Source organism: Pelophylax lessonae, assembly GCF_965119305.1.
Source record: "Pelophylax lessonae genome assembly, chromosome: 3".
Taxonomy (NCBI): domain Eukaryota; kingdom Metazoa; phylum Chordata; class Amphibia; order Anura; family Ranidae; genus Pelophylax; species Pelophylax lessonae.
In genome coordinates this window covers 35,531,670-35,553,825 of record NC_138770.1, presented here as the reverse complement: position 1 = coordinate 35,553,825, position 22,156 = coordinate 35,531,670, and the positions used below count along the sequence as shown (strand labels likewise).

General features: G+C 40.9%; 3 protein-coding genes across 3 annotated transcripts in view; 2 read left to right on the top strand and 1 right to left on the bottom strand.

Annotated features, from left to right (window-relative positions):
* The window catches only part of LOC309550686 (uncharacterized protein), an 801,473-nt gene that overhangs the window by 610,195 nt on the left and 169,122 nt on the right, over positions 1-22,156 (bottom strand). The gene's annotated exons all lie outside the window — the stretch shown is intronic.
* The window catches only part of LOC309549964 (uncharacterized protein), a gene marked incomplete at its 3' end in the record, with an annotated part of 180,661 nt that overhangs the window by 125,843 nt on the left and 32,662 nt on the right, over positions 1-22,156 (top strand). The window lies entirely within an intron of this gene.
* LOC309550702 (uncharacterized protein) overlaps positions 1-22,156 on the top strand; it is a 975,511-nt gene that overhangs the window by 953,181 nt on the left and 174 nt on the right. The gene's annotated exons all lie outside the window — the stretch shown is intronic.

Here is a 22,156-nt window from a genome sequence, read left to right as displayed (position 1 = left end):
CAAATTGAAATCCAGTTACTGAGCAGAGTAATGCCCCATACACACGTGCAGATTATCTGAAGACTTTTGTCTTCAGATTTACCTTTTCTATGTAGTGCAAGGGCCTGCCGGATTGCATACAAATTGAAAGTGTTTAGGTTTGACCTCATATTATATGGTTTTGGTAAGTCTGCAGACAAAAGTCTTCAGATAATCTGCACGTGTGTATGGGGCATAACACCATGGGACGGGACAGCACAGCAGAGGAACTGTGTGCCGCCCTCATTTGCTCTGTGCTCAGACTGGAAGAAGGGCAGAACCGGTAGAGGTCAGGAGTGTCATGGAATAATGGCCAGAAAAAAGTAACAATTCAATCAAAGCAAGGGCTCAGACCAGCTTGACAAAAATCAGTACTGCTCAACTAAGCAATCAAATCAAACCAGTAGCCCCAAATGATGGGTATCCATGAGACATCCTGAACTCACCGGTATGCAAATGGAGAGCTAATGAGAAATACCCATGTGAAGTACAGTAGAGAGGGCAATAAAAATATGACACTTCACAAAAATGGAAAAAATAAACCTGTAAAAGGAAATAGGTTAATAATCCCATGTGAATGAACCAAATGAATGGAGTAATAGAATGAAGCCCTCACAGCACTGATCACACAGCTGTGGTAGATAAGATTGCATGGAAGGAGATAATAATCAATGGAGCAAAACGTCCCCGAGTCTTACTGAATTCCACCATGGACTAAATAGTAGAAGAAATGACACATGGCTCCATAAACAGCCATGCACAGAAACGGCAAATGTAGATAAACAGTGTAGTGAAAAGGTGATCACACAAACAGAAATCTCTTCATATCGCCATTAGCAGCAGCATACCGATTCAGGAGCAGGGAGAGACAGTTGTATTACTCACATATCCACTGCTATGTAAGAGGACACTGAGGGCTTGAAGTTCAGACAGCTCACGGTAGTAGCCTTAACCAGCAGAGGTCCCAGGGGAAGGCAGGTTGAAGACGGGGTGGATGGTAAGCTGCTGGCTCAGACTCGCACCAGACACGTGCAGTCACTGAGCTGCCAGACCGCGGCCGTACTCCTCCCCGTCACCTCCTCGATACTGTGCCGAGCAGACACTCCAGATCTTAGCCCCCGCTCTGCCGTGCTACTGTTAACACATCCCAACGGTGCAGTTTATGCAGTCCAAGTCCAGGGATGAATAAGCCCGGTCTTACTGACACTGCCTGGAACCACACTGCACTGATAGCTTTCTGCCTTCGACCACAGTAATGCAACTCTTCCAAACACTTCGCAAGCATAGCTCCAGGTGAACAACAGCAGGTGGGTGACCTTCTGCCAACGCGTTTCGCTGACCAATCAGCTTGATCAGGGCGTGATATTCCATGACACTCCTGACCTCTACCGGTTCTGCCGTTCTTCCAGTCATAGCACAGAGCACATGAGGGCGGCAAACAGTTTCTCTGCTGTGCTGTCCCATGGTGTCACTCTGCTCAGTAACTGGATTTCAATTTTCTCCATGTATGCCATTAATTCTCATTGGTTCAGATTATCTGTGATGGTGATTTTTTGCAGCGGACGCATGTGGTGTGCATGTTTTTAGTGACTACGTAGTCAATTTCTTATGGTGGTGTGGTGGAAGGTTCTTTGTCTATTATAGCTCCCTTGTTCCTAAAATAAATTAATACATTTATTTTTACTTGGAACTCTGTGGGTACGTTTTTTGGAAAGATTACTCAATATATACCTCTATACTCTATAATATATGGCGCTTTTGGACATCCTCTTTTGTATGTCCTTTCTTTTTCTATGGTTGAATGTTTTCCTCTTTTGTAAAATGGAGAATGTTGCATTTAACCACTAGATGGAGCTAATTCCTACGATACTTAGTGCCATATAATAGCCAAATGCAGTTTTCTCTGTATTACATTAATGGTTGGTATAATATTGCTGGTTTAATTATCTTATGTCCTTTAATGTGACAATCATTCGCCCGGCTGTGCCAAATTCTGCCCGTATTTTCATTATCACAGCAATTTCCTCACTTATGGGGCAATAATGCGCTATTATTACTGCAGTGCCACATTATGGCCACTAGATGGAGACGATAATCATAGGAAATCACTGAAATAAAATATTAGCAATACTGGTCACGGCTGGGGGAATGCGTGCCACATTCATTCAACAAAGTTTCCACAACCAGATCTGTAAGTGTTTGTGAAATCTTCCCGCACAAAATGTACTCAGCCAATGAAAGGTAATGACTCAATTTTTATTTTTCTACTGCTATCAATGGCCAACACGGTACAACACTTCATCCATGTCTTTGGTAAACTCTCTGATCTCCTTATGAAGTGTTTCTTACATGATGAAGATCAGCCATGGAGTATATCTGAGGTGTATATCAGGGTGTGCTTCTTCCCCACATGTCCACCAACATTCATATAGAAGACATTTCCCGCACTCAAGGCACTAATACACCTCCAGGGTTGAGTGGGATCCATGATGTACAGGAAGACAGGACTTCAGTGAGGAACAATTCCCTCACTCAGCACAGGAGTACGGCTTCTCCCCCGTGTGAGATCTCTGATGATTGTTAAGACTAGACTTCTGTGCAAAACATTTCCCGCACTGAGGACAGGAATACGGCTTCTCACCAGTGTGCATTTTCTGATGTGTGGAAAGAGTGGACTTCTGTGAAAAACATTTCCCACACTCAGGACAGGAATACGGCTTCTCCCCTGTGTGAGCTCTCTGATGTGTGTAAAGACTGGACTTCCTTGAAAATGATTTCCCGCACTCAGGACAGGAAAGTGGCTTCTCCCCCGTGTGAGATCTCTGATGTCTGTAAAGATGGGATCTCTGTGAAAAACATTTCCCGAACGCAGGACAGGAATACGGCTTCTCCCCCGTGTGAGATCTCTTATGATTGTTAAGCATAGACTTCAATGAAAAACATTTTCCACACTCAGGACAGGAATACGGCTTCTCACCCGTGTGATATCTCTGATGTGTAGAAAGAGTGGACTTTTGTGAAAAACATTTCCCACACTCAGAACAGGAATACGGCTTCTCACCAGTGTGCAATTTCTGATGTTTGGAAAGATTGGACTTTGTTGAAAAACATTTCCCGCACTCAGGACAGGAATGCGACTTCTCACCCATGTGAGTTCTCCGATGTCTGTAAAAATTTGACTTATCTGAAAAGCATTTGCCACACTCAGGACAAGAATACAGCTTCTCCCCAGTGTGCAATCTCTTATGCGTGTAAAGAGTGGACTTCTTTGAAAAACATTTCCCGCACTCAGGACAGGAATATGGCTTCTCACCTGTGTGCAATCTCTGATGTGTTGAAAGAGTGGACGTCTGTGAAAAACATTTCCCGCACTCAGGACAGGAATATGGCTTCTCACCTGTGTGCAATCTCTGATGTGTTGAAAGAGCGGACTTCAGTGAAAAACACTTCCCACACTCAGAACAGGAATATGGCTTCTCACCGGTGTGAGATTTTTTATGCACATTAAGATTGGATTTAAGATGGAAACTCTTCCCGCACTCAGTACAGGAGAACCTCTTATCTGTTGTAAGAATGGCACTGTCCCTCACAGTCTGAGGTTCCTCAGGATAAGAGGAATATGATGGTCCGGCACTGTCCCTCACAGTCTGAGGTTCCTCAGGATAAGAGGAATACGATGGTTCGGCACTGTCCCTCACAGTCTGAGGTTCCTCAGGATAAGAGGAATACGATGGTCCGGTCCTGTCCCTCACAGTCTGAGGTTCCTCAGGATAAGAGGAATACGATGGTCCATCTACACTGTGTGGTGCCGGATGGACATTTGAGGTAGCCAGGTTTTCTCCTGGACTATACTGTGTGATGTCCTCATCTTCTACTTTACAGTCTGGAGACAAAGTGAGACAATCCTCTGAGGTTTTCCTCATCTCCAGTCCATGTACTAAAATAGAAATACAAAGATTATTATTAGACATCAGCAGATTGGTTCCCCTAACCCAGGACTCCGCCCACATCAGGCAGATTTGTCTCTGAGGATCTTACAATTCCCCCCTCAAGGCAACTAGTAAATGGGTCCTCTGATCTCCTACCAGTTCATTTCTTTATTCATGGACCTTAGTCAGAGAGTGAGGAAACAATGAGAACTGTCTTTTATAGGAGTGACAGTGATGAGGGGATTATAGGACGAGTGTCCCCTCCCCCTCTATCACTCATTGTATGTAATGTACAATATAGAGTATATAGTACACGGGTCAGGAGTCATAATATTTATGTTCAGTAATCAGTTGCAGAGGTCCCTGCCTCCCATCTCACGAGACTGCACTCAGTGACTTGGTTCTGAGACTATACAGACATATCCCTCCATCCAGCACAGCCAGCAAATAACAGAGCAAGTAACCCCAGGAGAATTGTTCTGTCAGAGATCTTGGTAGACCCGGGCATGGGGCAGAAGACCCAAGGTACATACCCTAGGTGCCTAGGTCAAGCAACGTCTATGGTGAAAATCAACATTTTGCTGCCAGCTGAACCCCAGAATCTCCATAAATTGAGTCTAGATACATAAAATGTGTCTGCAGCACAGAGAAGGAAGATTGAGAGAAATACAGGAATACAGGATGGGGAGCACAGCTCATGAAAGTGACCAGGGTATTACAGGCTGATATTACCCTGTCCCCACCCTACTCTGGACCAATCAGTGAGCAGTATGGGTGGAGGAATGTATTTAATGTTAATGACCCACCTGTGCTGATCTCTGTAGGAGTGTCCTCCTCTATAAATGTCTCCATTATTCCATCCTCCTCCATAGACTGCTGATCATCCCTCACATACCTCTCTTCTTCTTCTTCTGCTTCTTCTTCTGATTTAACCTCAGCTTTAATATTTATCAGATCCTCACCCTAAACCAAGAGAAGGATAGAAAATATTATCTGTAAAATATAAGCTTTAGCTTGTGACATCACATAAAAGTACAGAATACTTTACTAATCCCAAAGGGAAATCTAAACATTATTTCCACCAGTCCATGTTCTAGATGTTCCGTCCCACCAACCTTGAAACAGAGAGGGATGGGGTGACCTTCCTGTGTGGAATCCCGGGAATACAGAGGACGGGGGCATCTCTCTGGTGGGTTCCTGGTATTAGGTGGCTCCATCATATCCTTGTGTCCTTCAGAAAACCCCCACATAACTCCATACTCCTCATCCTCCTCTTTATACTCTTCTTTACCGACTCCGCCTCCACATTCCAGACAAGTCATTTTCCTGACCAATTGGATTTCTTCCCTTACTATTTCCTGATTCTATGACTGTGATCTTGTTAAAAGTAAAATTATAATAAAATAAATTATTAAACAAAAATAAAAGTTGTGTGTCGGTGTAAGGAGGAAAATCTTTGGTACCCAAAATTTCTCATAATGACACTTTAAAAGTCGCTACAGGTCATGAATGTAGAGTTCACCATCAGTAATGACCAGAGTGCAGTGGTCAGGAACATGTCATATACAGTCCTGTGTATAGAGTGCAGTGGTCAGGAACATGTCATATACAGTCACTTTTGTTGCCAGCAGTTTAGACATTAATGGCTGTGTGTTGAGTTATTTTGAGGGGACAGCAAATTTACACTGTTATACAAGCTGTACACTCACTACTTTACATTGTAGCAAAGTGTCATTTCTTCAGTGTTGTCACATGAAAAGATAGAATAAAATATTTACAACAATGTGAGGGGTGTACTCACTTTTGTCTGATACTGTATATCCTATAGTTTGTGAACTCTATAACTTTCATACATACTAAATAATAAACAGTGTTTTGGGTTATTTTTACCATAGAAATGCAGCAGAATACATTTTGGTCTCAGTTTATGAAGAAAGAATAAACATTATTTTTTAAACTTTTAGTCTTCTTTTATTTATAAAGCCAAAGATAAAAACCCAGTGGTGATTTAAAATCACCAAAAGAAAGCTCTAATTGTGGGAAAAAAGTATGTAAATTTCCTTTGGGTACAGTGTTGCATAACCGTGCAATTACCAGTTAAAGTAATTTAGCGACAAATAGCAACAATGTATATGAAGATTGATCGCACACTACCTGGAGAATAGCAACATTGTACTGTATATGAAGAAATTGGTCACACACCACCAGGAGATTTAGTGAAGAAGATCTTTATTGTACATGCAAAGGTACAAGGTACAGCAGGATAGATATGGTAGACGTGTTTCACACGAATTCCACGCGCTTGTTCACTACTGAGTGAAGAAGACCATGGAATTCTTGTGAAACACGTCTACCATATCTATCCTGCTGTACCTTTGCATGTACAATAAAGATCTTCTTCACTAAATCTCCTGGTGGTGTGCAACCAATTTCTTCATATATGCTGTTTGCGGGGGCGAGCTGAGGTCCAGCACCCTCTTTGGATTGTAGACGCAGACTCACTTGAGCGGTGTTACTCCGCTCTACACTTCAGAATAGCAAAAATTGTCTGTTCATAAAAGGGGTAAAACTTCCTGGAGGTCATATGGTTGAGGATTGTAAGTATGTAGCAACTATTGAATAGACCTCCTAGCAATATAATAACCAGGCTGCAGCTAGGGGGAGCTCTAATGTTTAGAGCAGGGTTGGGTAATTCATTTTTCCAAGAGGCCTCATGAGAATCAGGAATGGTTGTGGAGGGCCAAACTTAATTCTGCTCAATAATAATTTGGGACTTTGGAGGAACTGTAAGTATGTAAACATATAGAAAACAAACACCTGGCATTGGAATTAATAGGTACAAGTGATTCCTTCTTCACATGACTGGACTATTAATATTCCTGGCTATGCTCTCTTTCAGAGAGACTGGGTAAAAAGGGAGGGGTGGTGGTGTTTGTCTCTATGTGAGAAGTGATCTCAAAGCGGGTGTGAATGAGGACCTAGATGATGGATAGTGTGATGAGTCTTAAGCAGTATGGGTGAAACTGTACATGAGTGTGCGTACTACAAAGGTCATTGGACTTTGTTACAGACCTCCCAGTATTAATGAGGATGTGGAGACTAAGCTCCTTGCACAGATAGAAAGGGCTGGGACAGTGATAATAATAGGGGGTGGTAATTACCTGGAGATTGACTGATGGAGTAATGTCACTGCTGGGACAGTTAAAGGGCAAAATTTTGAAACCTATGACAAGACAATTTTATGGTACAGTTTATTGAGGCCCGACCAGGAATGATGCTCTGCTGGACCTGGTAATCTCAAACCATGCAGAGCTTATTACCAATATTCATATAAAAGAACATCTGGGTAGCAGTGACCATAATATGACTACGTTTAATTTTTGCTGTAAGCAACAAACACATACCTGAAATATAAAAACACTTAACTTTAAGAGAGAACATTTTCTAAGGATGAGGGCTGCTCTCCAGGATTTAGACTGGGAGGAAATATTGGCATAGATGAGCACAGAACAGAAATGGGAATTTTTCAAAAAGACTATGTGAATTCACTGCAAAGTGTATTACCATGGGCAATAAGTTTTAAAGGCTAAAAATAAAACCTTGGCTCGCGGCCAACATTAAAAAAAAGCTATAAGTAATAAGAAAAGAGCTTTTAAGAAATCTAAAAATGAAGGAACACTATCATTGTTTAAATGTTACAAAGAATACCACAGTATATAGTTACATAGTAGGTGAGGTTGAATAAAGACAATAGTCCATCTAGTTCAACCTGTGTAGGTGTGTGTGGCTGTAATCATCTCACATACCCCTGAATGTTCTGATCCTTGAGATGTAAGTCTAAGAGTCTTTTGAAAGCCACCATACTACCCGCAGAAACCACCTCTTGTGGTAGAGAATTCCACAATCTTGTTGCCCTAACAGTAAAGAACCCCCCGCGTTGCCTGAGGTTAAAACGCTTCTCCTCTAATCGCATTGTTTGCCCTCGAGTCCTCATGCAATCCCTTTGAATGAACAGCTTTTTTTCTAAGCTGGGATCCCCATTAAGATATTTATAAATTGCTATCATGTCCCCCCTCAGACGTTTCTTCTCCAGGGAGAATAAATCGAGCGATTGTAGACGCTCTTCATAGTCAAGGTCCTCCAATCCCCTAATTAGTTTAGTTGCCCTTCTCTGGACTCTCTCCAGCTCCAACACATCCCTCCTGAGGACTGGCGACCAGAACTGGACGGAATATTCCAGATGCGGTCGGACCAGAGTTTTATAAAGTGGAAGGATTATAGTCTTATCTCTGGAATGCATCCCTTTCTTTATGCATGCTAATGTTCTGCTGGCTTTGGCAGCTGCCGCTTGACATTGCATGCTGTTTCCTAATCTATCATCAACCAAGACTCCCAGATCCTTCTCCATTTTTGATTCCCCCAAGGGCTCCCCTCCTAACGTGTATTGTGTTTTTATGTTTTTAGTCCCCAAGTGCAAAACCTTACACTTCTCCACGTTAATCCTCATTTGCCATGTCGTTGCCCACTCCGTTATTTTGTCCAGGCCATTCTGTAGGATATCTGCTTCATGTTGTGAAGTTATTGCCCTGCCCAATTTTGTGTCATCTGCAAAAACTGATATCGAACTACTGATCCCGACCTCAATGTTGTTTATGAATAAATTGAACAAGGTTGGTCCCAAGACTGAGCCCTGGGGCACCCCGCTTACCACCTCAGACCAGTCTGAGTATGCGCTGTTTATTACTACCCTTTGGACATGCCTTTTTAGCCAGTTCCGTATCCAAGAGCAAACCCTGCTATCGATACCTGCAGACCTTATTTTATAAATTAAGCGCTTGTGGGGAACTGTATCAAACGCCTTAGCGAAATCCAAGTACACCACATCCACTGGTCTCCCCCTGTAAAAAGGAAATCAAGGATGGGAAAATTCAAAATGAATGACAGATTGCAAAAGATAGTAGGACAAACCCCAAACAATTCTTCAAACATAATAATAATAAAAAGGTTAGGTCTGAGCATGTAGGCCCTTTACAAAATGCTCCAGAGACAGTGACTGGGGACAAAGAGAAGGCAAATGTAATAAATTCTTTCTTTTGCTCTGTATATACAAAGGAGCATGAGGGAGCTCATGTCCATAATGGTTATGGTAGTGACACAGCCCCAAATGACCCACTATGGTTCAAAAGTGATATGGTCCAGAAATATTTAGACAGAATAAAGGTGGATAAAGTACCTGGACCAGTTGGCATCTACCCACAGATCCTAAAACAATTGAGCTCTGTAATTTCAAAGCCATTGTTACACATCTTTAGGGACTCTTTAATGACTGGCATAGTACCACTAGATTGGCGTAGGGCCAATATGGTGCCTATATTTAAAAAGGGATCAAAGTCTTTACCAAGTAACTATAGACCTGTTAGTTTATTGTCTATAGTTGGGAAGATTCTGGAGAGTTTAACCACATAACGACCGCCCGCCGCAGTTTTACTGTGGCAGGCAGCCGTTCCTGGGCAAAGCGATCTTATGTTACTTCGCTCATTCAGGAGACTCTAGTTAGCTGGGGAGCCAGCCACTCACGATCTCCCACAGCTGAGAGAGAAGGACAGATGGCTGATGTAAACACAGCTGTCTGTCATTCTCCCTGAAGTGATCACAGAGGCTATGTGATCCTGCTATATAGGATCACATGTCTCTGTAAACACTTCACAAGCCACGCCCCCTGACAGTTAGAATCACGCTCCTAGGGACACATTTAACCCACTGATAACCAGTAATGTTAACCCCTTCCCTGCCAGTGTAATTTTTACAGTAACAGTGCATATTTTTAGCACTAATTACTATAGTAATGTCACTGGTACCCCCAAAAGTGTAAAAAATGTCAGTTAGGGGTCCGATCTGTCCGCCGCAATGTCGCAGTCCTGAAAAAAAAAATCACAGATCGCCGCCATGGCTAGTAAAAAAAAAAAACAATAAGAATTACATAAATCTTTCCCGTAGTTAGTAAACACAATAACTTTTGCGCAAACCAATCAAAATACGCTTATTGTGATTTAGTTTACCAAAAATATGTAGTAGAAAACAAATATGCCTAAAATGTTAAAAAAATTAGATTTTTACATTTTTTTTTTTTGAGAATTTCATATAAAAGAATGTGAAAAATATTTTGTTGCTATTTTTTTGTTTATAGCACAAAAAATAAAAATCACACAGGTGATCAAATACCACCAAAAGAAAGCTCTGTTTGTGGGGAAAAATAAGATGTCAATTTTGTTTGGGTACAGCATCACATGACCGTGCAATTGTCCATTAAAGTAACGCAGTGCCGAATCGCAAAATAGGGCCTGGTCATTGATGTGGTATACTTGGATTTTGCAAAAGCATTTGACACAGTTCCCCACACAGGGCTAATGTGTAAGGTAAAGTCTATAGGCTGGAAAAATCTTTTTTTAAATAGATAGAAAATACCAAATTCAGAGATTAAGTGGTTAATGATTCTTACTCTGAATGGTCCAAGGTTGTCAGTGGTGTACCCCAAGGTTCAATGTTATTAGTGTTGTACCCCATGGTTCAGTGTTGGGACCCTTATTTGTTAATATCTTTATAAATGATATAAGGTCTGGGATTTCAGTCTTTGCAGATGACACCAAGCCTTGCAGTGGAATATCTTCCTTACAGGATGTCTCCAACTTACAAGCCGACGTCAATGCATTGAGCAAATTCAGTATGTGGCAAATGAGGTTTATTGTTGATAAATGTAAAGTTATGCACTTGGGGGTAAGAATATAAATGCATCATACGTACATACTAGGGGGAGGTACAACTGATGGAATCCATAGTGGAGAAGGATCTGGGGAAGTCAGTAATGGAGAAGGATCTGGTTGTTCTGGTAGATCATAAGCTTAATAATAGCATGCAATGCCAAACTGTGGTTTCCTTCTTGTATCAGAGAGGTTTGGACTCCAGAGAGAGAGAGAGATATCTGTACAAATCATTAGTAAGACCTCATCTGGAATATGCAGTTCAGTTTTAGGCTCCAGTTCTTAAAAAGGATATTGGGGAACTGGAGAAAGTGCAGAGAAGACCAACCAAACTGATAAGAGGCATGGAGGAGCTCAGCTATGAGGAGAGATTAGAGGAACTGAATGTATTCTCTCTTGAGAAGAGGAGATTAATGGGGATATGATCACCATGTATAAATACATAAGGGGGGATATGATCACCATGTATAAATACATAAGGGGGGATATGATCTCCATGTATAAATATATAAGGGGGATATGATCTCCATGCATAAATACATAAAGAGGGGATATGATCTCCATGTATAAATACAGAGGGGGGGGATATGATCTCCATGTATAAATACATAAGTGGGGGATATGATCACCATGTATAAATACATAAGGGGGATATGATCTCCATGTATAAATACATAAGGGGGGGATATGATCACCATGTATAAATACATAAGGGGGGGGGGATATGATCACCATGTATAAATACATTAGGGGGGATACGATCTCCATGTATAAATACATAAGGTGGGATATGATCACCATGTATAAATACATAAGGGGGGATATGATCACCATGTATAAATACATAAGGGGGGATATTATCTCTATGTATAAATACATAAGGGAGAAAATTATCTTCATGTATAAAAACAGAAGGGGGATATGATCACCATGTATAAATACATAAGGGGGGATATGATCTCCATGTATAAATGCATAAGGGGGGATATGATCACTATGTATAAATACATAAGGGGGGGGATATGATCACCATGTATAAATACATAAGGGGGGGATATGATCACCATGTATAAATACATAAGGGGGGGTATGATCTCCATGTATAAATACATAAGGGGGATATGATATCCATGTATAAATACATAAGGGGGGGATATGATCACCATGTATAAATACATAAGGGGGGATACGATCTCCATGTATAAATACATAAGGGGGATATGATCTCCATGTATAAATTATAAGATGGGATATGATCACCATGTATAAATACATAAGGGAGGAAATTATCTCCATGTATAAATACATAAAAGGGGGGATATGATCTCCATATATAAAAACAGAAGTGGGATATGATCACCATGTATAAATAAATAAAGGGGGATATGATCTCCATGTATAAATACATAAGGGGGGATATGATCACCCTGTATAAATACATAAGGGAGGAAATGATCACCCTGTATAAATACATAAGGGGGATATGATCTCCATGCATAAATACATAAGGGGGGGATATGATCTCCATGTATAAATACATAAGGGGGGATATGATCTCCATGTATAAATACATGAGGGGGGATATGATCTCCATGTATAAATACATAAGGGGGGATATGATCTCCATGCATAAATACAGAAGGGGGGATATGATCTCCATGTATAAATACATAAGGGGGGATATGATCTCCATGTATAAATACATAAGGGGGATATGATCATCATGTATAAATACATAAGGGGGGGGATATGATCTCCATGTATAAATACATAAGAGGGGATATGATCTCAACCTATAAATACATAAGGGGGATATGATCTCCATGTATAAATACAGAAGGGGGGATATGATCTCCATGTATAAATACATAAGTGGGGGATATGATCACCATGTATAAATACATAAAGGGGATATGATCTCCATGTATAAATATATAAGGGGGGATATGATCTACATATATAAATACATAAGGGGGATATGATCACCATGTATAAATAAATAAGGGGGGGGGGATATGATCTGCATGTATAAATACATAAGGGGGGATATGATCTCCATGCATAAATACATAAGGGGGGATATGATCTCCATGTATAAATACATAAGGGGGAGATATGATCTCCATGTATAAATACATAAGGGGGGTATGATCTCCATGTATAAATACATAAGGGGGATATGATCACCATGTATAAATTCATAAGGGGGGTATGATCACCATGTATAAATACATAAGGGGGATATGATCTCCATGTATAAATTATAAGATGGGATATGATCACCATGTATAAATACATAAGGGAGGAAATTATCTCCATGTATAAATCCATAAAAGGGGGGATATGATCTCCATATATAAAAACAGAAGTGGGATATGATCACCATGTATAAATAAATAAAGGGGGATATGATCTCCATGTATAAATACATAAGGGGGGATATGATCACCCTGTATAAATACATAAGGGAGGAAATGATCACCCTGTATAAATACATAAGGGGGATATGATCTCCATGCATAAATACATAAGGGGGGGATATGATCTCCATGTATAAATACATAAGGGGGGATATGATCTCCATGTATAAATACATAAGGGGGGATATGATCTCCATGTATAAATACATAAGGGGGGATATGATCTCCATGCATAAATACAGAAGGGGGGATATGATCTCCATGTATAAATACATAAGGGGGGATATGATAGCCATGTATAAATACATAAGGGGGATATGATCATCATGTATAAATACATAAGGGGGGGATATGATCTCCATGTATAAATACATAAGAGGGGATATGATCTCAACCTATAAATACATAAGGGGGATATGATCTCCATGTATAAATACAGAAGGGGGGGATATAATCTCCATGTATAAATACATAAGTGGGGGATATGATCACCATGTATAAATACATAAAGGGGATATGATCTCCATGTATAAATACATAAGGGGGGATATGGTCTCCATATATAAATACATAAGGGGGATATGATCACCATGTATAAATAAATAAGGGGGGGATATGATCTGCATGTATAAATACATAAGGGGGGATATGATCTCCATGCATAAATACATAAGGGGGGATATGATCTCCATGTATAAATACATAAGGGGGGTATGATCTCCATGTATAAATACATAAGGGGGATATGATCACCATGTATAAATTCATAAGGGGGATATGATCACCATGTATAAATACATAAGGGGGGATATAATCTCCATGTATAAATACATAAGGGTGGTATGATCTCCATGTATAAATACATAAGGGGTCCATATAGTGAACTTGGTGAAGAGTTATTCACTTTCAGGTGATTACAGAAGACAATGTGGCACTCTTTACATCTAGAGGAAAAGATATTTAACTATAAACACTGAAAGTCTTCTTCACTGTAAGAGATGTGGAATAGATTCCCTCAAGATCTGGTTCTGACCAGTTCAGTAGATTGTTTTATAAAAGCCTGGATTCTTTTCTAAATGCACATAATATAACTGAATACTAATATTTATAGGTAATAACATCAGGGGGAAGTTGATCCAGGGAATATCCAATTGCCTCCCAGGGGATGCTATTTTTAACACGTATTTGCCTATTGGCCCAGGAAATGGGCATTTTTAATTTTGCTCCCATTGATTCAGATGAGATTTGGGATCGAAGGGGCCTTTCAGGTTTAGTTTGTATTTCAAAGGGAACCCCACGGGAATTCATACCAACCCCCTGTAAAAAAAAAAAGAAAAAAGTATGGAGTCCATATCCAAGCCTGCCTGGCCAGGAAAGGGGAGGACATCCATGCACTTCCCTCACCTCCTGAACCATACAAGGCCCCATATCCTCTACATAGGAAGAGTATCTTGTCAAATTCATTTACTTCTGGTTGGAAAGTTGAACAAGTCCAATGTATGAGCTTGTATCAGAGAAGATGAGGAATCTGTAGAATATAAGGCATCGGGAAATGAATATCTGTCTGTAGAAAACAGGGGAGATATTGAAACTCTAATTCATGTTCACCTGGAAATAATCCAAACAAGAAACTCCATCCAAACCATGAGATTGGTCAGAGACGAATTGGTATCATTCTGTGCAATGCCAGACTGGGTCTTGGTTACAGAGTGAAGGGTGATGCTGCTCATACTATATGTAACCCTCATCTACATCAAGGATAGTTTCTTCAGCTTCTTTCTCTTCTTAGTAAATATGATAGAAATCTTTACAATCACATAGAAAAGGTTGTAGTCATAGAAAGGCCCAGCACCCCAATAGTAGAGGAAGAGGTGGTCTGGTGACTATGAAAAGAAGGCTCTGGTCATTCTTTGCATCTCCATCATTGGAAACATGGTGAGACAGCAAATACAGCGGGATGGTGGAGGAGCTGTTGATGTCAATGTGGAAATGGACAGAAGACGGTATGAAGACACTGAAAGAACAATACAGCTTCATTCTATGAAATGTCAAGGAGAGAACGACACAGGAAGGTGACCAGTTTTTCAATATAAAATCTGGTGACACCCTACTGACTATGTCCACTTTTATTAGAGTTGGGGCAGCTGCAGAGCAGGCGGGAATATAGCGGCATGTGCTAACAGTGGGAGGAGCTTAAGAGGTATAGTTTATCTCCTGAGATTGTATGTTATTAATCTACATATGTCTTACAAAATAAAAAACTTTTGCAAGTAAGAGGTATAGTTTAATAGGAGCTGAGCCTACTTTGCCATGGGTCAGGAGTACATAACACACAGCGTAGAGGCCAAATGTAAATAAAGCACAGAGTGCCCCCCTCCAACAAATATCTCTCTTCCTCCAAATCCAATCCCCTAACCTCAATGACAAATCCCCCCTCCCCCCTAACTTGTACTCGCCAGATCTTGCACAAACAAGTATGCTTGGGTGGTGCATAGAGTTAGGTAAGCTGTATGTGTCTAACTGTTCATGGACAGTAATGTAAAAACAAGTCCAATGCATTCCAAGTGGGTGAATCCAAACTCCAGAAAATACAAAAAAACAATAGAGGGTACCGATCTGGAGTAATGAAGTATACAATTTATTACAACCATACAAATGGAAACTCACATGTTAAAAAAAAGCATATCATCATGATGATGGCTGGATGAACCACTGTGACCCGGAGTGTTGGGGAAGCATCTAGAGATATCACTGCTCAAGGATGCAGAAAACTGCCAAGTTGGTAAGAACCAGGAAGCAGTCTGGGAACACAGGATCCCATGGACTGGAAGTTAAGTCAGTGCCAGGAACCATGGAAGGGGGTGTGGCTTATGCATTTCAGAGCTGCCTAGCTCCTATCTCAAAGCCTAGGGGGCAATGACTATGCTAATCGGTATATGTACACACTAAGGGACAGTGATAACCAATTGTAAAGTGGAATATTAGAAGACTGCTGTAATCAGTGAACCAGGAAGCAGTCTGGGAACACAGAATCCCATGGATCGGAAGTTAAGTGTAACGCTCCTGCGTTTTATGTATGATGTGGATTTACAGCTGCAGAAATATTCCACTTCAGTAGTCATGTAGAGAAACGCTGAGACACCAATCCCAACTCCCAAGACTCATCATGTGTGGATGATCTCAATTCAGCAAGTAAATACACACACTCAATAAGATGTTCCTAGAGTGACTTATGTATATAGTAACACAGTGATGATAGGCTGAAGAGACAGGTTGGGTGGAGATGGTAGATGACAGACACTTGAAAGGAAATGTTCTTGAAAGTAAGATAGTAGCAGATGGGATGCAGATAGGTTAGCAATCATGTATGGTAGCAGATGATAGAGTAGCAGGTGAACATACAGGAGAGACCAACCCAGTGCAAGAGCAGATGGTAGTAGGCTCAAGAGCTAGCAATCTTAGATAATGCAGATGTAATAATAGTCCTTAGTATGCAGAGCTAGATAGTGTAAGCTTTAGTATGAAGGTTATAGAGGTTTCCCCTGTGGGGTACTTATCACTAGTAGCAATGTAGCAGAGGAGAGGTTCGGCAAGAGCGGATGATCCGGTAGCGGGATACAGGGATCAGCGCAGCGTGGTTCCGACAGCGAGGTATGCTTGCAAGCATGAGAGCTTCAAGACAGATTAGCATCAAGGCACAAAGCAGGTTGAACGAACACATGTGAGTGAAAGCTGGTGATTTAAATAGCTGTTCAGTCCGGCGCTCAGTGATGACAGCATCAGTCTTAAAGGTGTATGCGCACCTTACCAAAAGAGAATGGTGGGGCGCATACACTTAGGAAAAGAGTTATTAGGGTACCCAAAGGTACCAGAACATTACATTAAGTCAGTGCCAGGAACCATGGATGGGGGCGTGGCTAACGCCTTTCTCAAAGCCTAGGGGGCAATGACTATGCTGACGGTATATGTACACACTAAGGGACAGTGATAACCAATTGTACAGTGGAATACTAGAAGACTGCTGTAATCAGTGGCATATGTAGTATAAATATAAGATTTAGATATGCATACAATAAATGGAAATATGATACTCGGCATAATTTCAAAAAAATGAAAATAAAATTAATAATAATGAAAATAATCTTATTCCAATTAGTAAACATAGAAATATAATATGGGGTAATCCTGCATTCCACGGCTCCTAGACTACTTCCTGGTTCCTGACCAGCTCTGCAGTTCTCTGCATCACTCTCCAGGTCACAGCGGTTCATCCAGCCATCACCACATTGACATGCCGATCATTTCTTTTAACATGTGAGTTGCCATTAATATGTTTTTAATAAACTGTATACTTCAATACTGCACTCAGTTCAGTCCCCTCTTTTTTTTTTTTTTTTTGACTCAGCAGACCTTGGCATTGCATTGCTGGTGAATCCTCACAGTCCACCATCTGCTGGTGAGTTCCCTCCTCTCATCTCCAATGGTATCTCCTGTACAGCTGCAGAAGGCACCATAGACTCTCTGGATGGGGAGGACATCAGATGAAGCATGTCACCTCTCCAGCACCCCCATGCCTCTCTCTCCATAGGCAATCACCAAAATGTCCATGTGAAAAGTCCTGTCCAAGGCTGCATTTAGCGGTCGCTGTCACCCCCTCCACCTTTCCCCCACATTAAACCACTCTGCACAGGGCAGTTGCTCCTCCTGGTTGCCCACCCACCCCCTTGTCTTTCCCCATGTAGTGTTGACTTACCAGCTCCAGGCCCAGATGTGAACAGCAGGTCATCATCACAAAGAAGAGCAAAACTACCAATAATCCATATACTTACCTCCCCCCAAAAAAGTCTACACAAGCCGTGTGACGAAGGCGGTGTCAGATCCCTGCCCTTCTCACCAACTCATTACAAAGGACTGGTCAACCTCACACCGCGCGGTCACTGATATAAACCAATGAAACTCTCTGCCTCACTCTGCACAAAGATTCTCCAGCTCACGGGACCACAACCTAGGTGCCGACAGACAGAGAGAGAGGCACTCGGTTAAGGTAACTAAGCAATTAACCCTTTCAACTGCCAGAGTCAGAAACTTCACAAGATTTACAATACAAATATGATTATAAAATAAACGTCTGTACACACACAGTCATCCCAGACCGGTATATCCAGGGATGTATCATGTAGTAGCGCTCTTCAACAGACAAGGATTCTGTGTTTGTGTTCGGCCAATAGAGACAGTTTTAGGATTCTGTGTTTGTGTTCGGCCAATAGAGACAGTTTTAGGATTCTGTGTTTGGCCAATAGAGACAGTTTTAGGATTCTGTGTTTGGCCAATAGAGACAGTTTTAGGATTCTGTGTTTGTGTTTGGCCAATAGAGACAGTTTTAGGATTCTGTGTTTGGCCAATAGAGACAGTTTTAGGATTCTGTGTTTGGCCAATAGAGACAGTTTTAGGATTCTGTGTTTGTGTTTGGCCAATAGAGACAGTTTTAGGATTCTGTGTTTGTGTTTGGCCAATAGAGACAGTTTTAGGATTCTGTGTTTGTGTTTGGCCAATAGAGACAGTTTTAGGATTCTGTGTTTGTGTTTGGCCAATAGAGACAGTTTTAGGATTCTGTGTTTGTGTTCGGCCAATAGAGACAGTTTTAGGATTCTGTGTTTGTGTTCGGCCAATAGAGACAGTTTTAGGATTCTGTGTTTTTGTTCGGCCAATAGAGACAGTTTTAAAACGTTTCAAAATATGGTTTAATAATGAAAAGGTGAAAGAAAGAAAAAGGTGCACAATAAAATATTTACAGAAAAAGTGTGTCACAAAGAAACAAAGAGACAGTAATGCAACAACTTTTTATTATAATTTTACTTTTTTTTTTTACTTTCTTTTACAAAAGTTTTATTGTATAGCAAACATAGGTATACAACAAATCCATACAAACTATTAATATGAAAAATGAAACATAATGAAGAACAAATAGGGAAGCATAACAGTACATAAGATATCATGGATAGGTGTGTAGTTATAGAGAAAGCCATCACCATGGAGACGGACAGTCTCCCAGACACAGGTAACATAAATGTAGATATTCCCTTCTGTGGGTTTGAAGAACAATAAAAGGAGATAAAAAAAAAAAAACAACAACATGGGAATAGGTAGGTAGGTAGGTATGTTCATTCAGTATAGAACGCAGAAGCGTGTTGACACAAGCGGGATACAGAAAAGAAAGGGAAAGGAAAACAAAAGAAAGAATGAATGAGTGAAGAGGAGGGTGGGAAAAGGGGGCAAGGGAAAGAAGAAGGGTAGGTCCTGCGGGGAAAGCACCCGGGGGGTTATTTAAATGGAGAGGAGTGTTGCGTGGAATCTGGACGGAGTGATGTACGACGTCCAGGGATACCACACCTTAAGAAATTTATCGTGAGAATCAGTTATATAATTTTACTTTTAAACAAGATTGCAGTCATAGAATCAGGAAATAGTAAAGGAAGAAATCCAATTTGGTCAGGAAAATGACTTGTCTGGAATGTGGAGGCAGAGTCGGTAATAATTTGTGTACAATACAATACACGTGTTGTATTATTATAACAAAGTATTGTAGAAAAGATCACACCATGGGAAAGGAGAAAATAAACCCGGATATGAAGGTGACATTTGTGTACGAGGAACACCTTTGCAATTACCACCATTTTATTCTCCAGGGTCTTTGCATTCAGAAAATATATGTTTGGGGGTTTTATCTAATCTTCAGGCCCAAAATCTGCATTTTTCCATGTGTGCAAAAATAATGCAAACACAGCTCTGGTATTTATGTCCTTCAATGTGTACTGTACTCATAAATACATGGGTATGATCTCAGGGATTAGTATGACCCCCCCCCCCTACATAGGAAACTAAGGGGTCTATGCAAAGAATATGTTGGGTGAGTGTGACAAGCATGTGTCCATCCGTGACAAATTCTGGCCGTATTCTAATAAACACAGTGATTTCCTATAATCGTCAGCTCCAACTAGTGGCCATGGGTGTTTAAATAATTTTTATGTGTTTAATTGATTTGAAGCTTCACCACATATTGCACTGAAAGTTTTAATTTTTGTTCACATATATTTGTAGCAATTGATTTATTGAGGCAAGCGCTGTATATAGCCTAGGCTATTTCCCTGTCACTACTATTCACCTCACAGCTGCTGCCATACACTATTTATTTATTTACTTTTTAACACTAATCACACATACCGATTTTAGTAAATCCCTTTTTCCTAGGCACGGGGAGATACACTATCTAGCATAGTGTCATCTTTCTTTTAATTAGTTCCAAAGTACCTCAATCAGGAAAAATAGTTCAGTACCACATTATGGCCACTAGATGGACCTAATGATCATAGGAAATCACTGAATGAAATAAAATAAGACCAACATTTATCATGGATGAATGAATGCTTGTCATATTTGTTCATCTATTTTATAAAAACTAAACATGTAAGTGAAGTGGTAACTATTGAGCCAATCCCTTCATCAAACCACACATAATATCTCCCTTCAAAGGGAAAACAGAAATTATTTACAGAATATCAAACAGTATAAATATTTTCAAACCAATAACCTCCATCCAGACAAGATATGTAGAAATATAAAGACAAGCGGTGTTACCTCTCGTGCCGCACACCGCCACGCCACCCAAACCCACACAGGAGCAAAGGAAAGAAGTTCTCACCTAGTTTATCTTCCAGTTCTCCTTCGCTCCTGTTGGGGGATGGGAGAAGGATGGACTGAAGACAGAGAGACACACTTCGGGGTCACCACTGGTAAGTAGAGCCTTGAAATGAAGGACATCAACTTCAGAATTTCTGTCTTGTTTGTGTAAAGTTTACTGATAAAGATATATGGGATTTCACAGCTTCTAGCTCTGTAACCTGCTATATCATTATCACACAGACAAGCAAGACATTCTGAAGGTGATTCCTTCATTTCACAGCTCTACTTACCACTCTACACCCCAAAATGTACTCAGCCAATGAAAAGCCAACACGGTACAACACTTCATCCATGTCTCTGGTGATCTCTGATCTCCTTATGAAGTGTTTCTTACATGATGAATATCAGCCATAGAGTATATCTTCCACACATGTCCACCAACATTCATATAGAAGACATTTCCCGCACTCAGGGCACGAATACACCTCCAGGGTTGTGTGGGATCGCTGATGTACAGGAAGACAGGACTTCAGTGAGGAACAATTCCCTCACTCAGGACGGGAAAGCGGCTTCTCCCCTGTGTGAGATCTCTGATGTTTGAAAAGATTGGACTTCTGTGAAAAACATTTCCCACACTCAGGACAGGAATACGGTTTCTCCCCCGTATGAGATCTCTGATGTCTGGAAAGAGAGGACTTATCTGAAAAACATTTCCCACACTCAGGACAGGAATGTGGCTTCTCCCCCATATGAGATCTCTGATGTCTGTAAAGATGGGACATCTGTGCAAAAAATTTCCCACACTCAGGGCAGGAAAACAGTTTCTCCCCAGTGTGAGATCTCTGATGTGTAAAAAGATAGGACTTCCGTGAAAAACATTTCCCGCACTCAGGACAGGAATGCGGCTTCTCCCCCGTGTGAGATCTCTGATGTGTGTAAAGTATGAACTTTAGTGAAAAACATTTCCCGCATTCAGGACAGGAATACGGCTTCTCCCCCGTGTGAGATCTCTGATGTGTGTGAAGATGAGACTTCTTGGAAAAACTTTTTTCACACTCAGGACAGGAATACGGCTTCTCGCCTGTGTGAGATCTCTGATGTGTGTGAAGATGAGACTTCTCTGAAAAACTTTTTTCACACTCAGGACAGGAATACGGCTTCTCCCCTGTATGAGATCTCTGATGTCTGGAAAGAGAGAACTTATCTGAAAAACATTTCCCACACTCAGGACAGGAATGTGGCTTCTCCCCCATATGAGATCTCTGATGTCTGTAAAGATGGGACATCTGTGCAAAAAATTTCCCACACTCAGGGCAGGAAAACAGTTTCTCCCCAGTGTGAGATCTCTGAT